General features: G+C 35.8%; 1 pseudogene; it reads left to right on the top strand.

Annotated features, from left to right (window-relative positions):
- LOC135571839 (highly divergent homeobox-like) overlaps positions 1-2052 on the top strand; it is a 9019-nt pseudogene extending 6967 nt beyond the window's left edge.
- Positions 2053-2755: the final 703 nt, after the last annotated feature.

Below are 2755 nucleotides of genomic sequence, written 5' to 3'. Positions count from 1 at the left end.
TGTTTATATATGATGTTTATATATTATATACAGCTGGAGCTGTGATCCTGGAGAGACCTGTTTATTATATTATTATATACAGCTGGAGCTGTGATCCTGGAGACCTGTTTATTTATGATGTTTATATATTATATACAGCTGGAGCTGTGATCCTGGAGAGACCTGTTTATATATGATGTTTATATATTATATACAGCTGGAGCTGTGATCCTGGAGAGACCTGTTTACAGCTATATGATGTTTATATGTTTATTATATATTCAGCTGGAGCTGTGATCCTGGAGAGACCTGTTTATATATGATGTTTATATATTATATACAGCTGGAGCTGTGATCCTGGAGAGACCTGTTTATATATGATGTTTATATATTATATACAGCTGGAGCTGTGATCCTGGAGAGACCTGTTTATATATTATATACAGCTGGAGCTGTGATCCTGGAGAGATGTTTATATATTATATACAGCTGGAGCTGTGATCCTGGAGAGACCTGTTTATATATTTATATACAGCTGGAGCTGTGATCCTGAGAGACCTGTTTATATATTATATACAGCTGGAGCTGTGATCCTGGAGAGACCTGTTTATATATTATATACAGCTGGAGCTGTGATCCTGGAGAGACCTGTTTATATATGATGTTTATATTATATACAGCTGGAGCTGTGATCCTGGAGAGACGTTTATATATGATGTTTATATATTATATACAGCTGGAGCTGTGATCCTGGAGAGACCTGTTTATATATGATGTTTATATATTATATACAGCTGGAGCTGTGATCCTGGAGAGACCTGTTTTATATATGATGTTTATATATTATATACAGCTGGAGCTGTGATCCTGGAGAGACCTGTTTTTATGATGTTTATTATATACAGCTGGAGCTGTGATCCTGGAGAGACCTGTTTATATATGATGTTTATATATTTATACAGCTGGAGCTGTGATCCTGGAGAGTTTATATATTATATACAGCTGGAGCTGTGATCCTGGAGAGACCTGTTTATATATTATATACAGCTGGAGCTGTGATCCTGGAGAGACCTGTTTATATATTATATACAGCTATGATCCTGTTTATATATGATGTTTATATATTATATACAGCTGGAGCTGTGATCCTGGAGAGACCTGTTTTATATGATGTTTATATATATACAGCTGGAGCTGTGATCCTGAGAGACCTGTTTATATATTATATACAGCTGGAGCTGTGATCCTGAGAGACCTGTTTATATATGATGTTTATATATTATATTCAGCTGGAGCTGTGATCCTGGAGAGACCTGTTTATAGCTATGATGTTTATATATTATATACAGCTGGAGCTGTGATCCTGGAGAGACCTGTTTATATATTATATACAGCTGGAGCTGTGATCAGCTGGAGCTGTGAGACCTGTTTTATATATGATGATCCTGGAGAGACCTGTTTATATATTATATTCAGCTGGAGCTGTGATCCTGGAGAGACCTGTTTATATTTATATATTATATACAGCTGGAGCTGTGATCCTGGAGAGACCTGTTTATATATGATGTTTATATATTATATACAGCTGGAGCTGTGATCCTGGAGAGACCTGTTTATATATTATATACAGCTGGAGCTGTGATCCTGGAGAGACCTGTTTATATATGATGTTTATATATTATATACATGTGCTGTTTGGATATATTATATACAGCTGGAGCTGTGATCCTGGAGAGACCTGTTTATATATGATGTTTATATATTATATACAGCTGGAGCTGTGATCCTGGAGAGACCTGTTTATATATGATGTTTATATATTATATACAGCTGGAGCTGTGATCCTGGAGAGACCTGTTTATATATGATGTTTATATATTATATACAGCTGGAGCTGTGATCCTGAGAGAACTGTTTATATATGATGTTTATATATTAAATGCAGCTGGAGCTGTGATCCTGGAGAGGCCTGTTTATATATGATGTTTATATATTATATACAGCTGGAGCTGTGATCCTGGAGAGACCTGTTTATTTATGATGTTTATGTATTATATACAGCTGGAGCTGTGATCCTGGAGAGACCTGTTTATATATGATGTTTATATTATATACAGCTGAGCTGTGATCCTGGAGAGACCTGAGCTGGAGCTGTGATCCTGTTTATATATGATGTTTATATATTATATACAGCTGGAGCTGTGATCCTGGAGAGACCTGTTTATATATGATGTTTATATATTATATACAGCTGGAGCTGTGATCCTGGAGAGACCTGTTTATATATGATGTTTATATATTATATACAGCTGGAGCTGTGATCCTGGAGAGACCTGTTTATATATTATATACAGCTGGAGCTGTGATCCTGGAGAGACCTGTTTATATATTAAATACAGCTGGAGCTGTGATCCTGGAGAGACCTGTTTATTATGATGTTTATATATTATATACAGCTGGAGCTGTGATCCTGGAGAGACCTGTTTATATATTATATACAGCTGGAGCTGTGATCCTGGAGAGACCTGTTATATATGATGTTTTATATTATATACAGCTGGAGCTGTGATCCTGGAGAGACCTGTTTATATATGATGTTTATATATTATATACAGCTGGAGCTGTGATCCTGGAGAGACCTGTTTATATATGATATTTGATGTTTATATATTATATACAGCTGGAGCTGTGATCCTGGAGAGACCTGTTTATATATGATGTTTATATATTATATACAGCTGGTGCTGTGATCCTGGAGAGACCTGTTTATATATTA

The sequence above is a fragment of the Oncorhynchus nerka genome, linkage group LG5 (assembly GCF_034236695.1).
Source record: "Oncorhynchus nerka isolate Pitt River linkage group LG5, Oner_Uvic_2.0, whole genome shotgun sequence".
Classification (NCBI taxonomy): domain Eukaryota; kingdom Metazoa; phylum Chordata; class Actinopteri; order Salmoniformes; family Salmonidae; genus Oncorhynchus; species Oncorhynchus nerka.
This window is presented reverse-complemented; position numbering and strand designations above follow the sequence as displayed.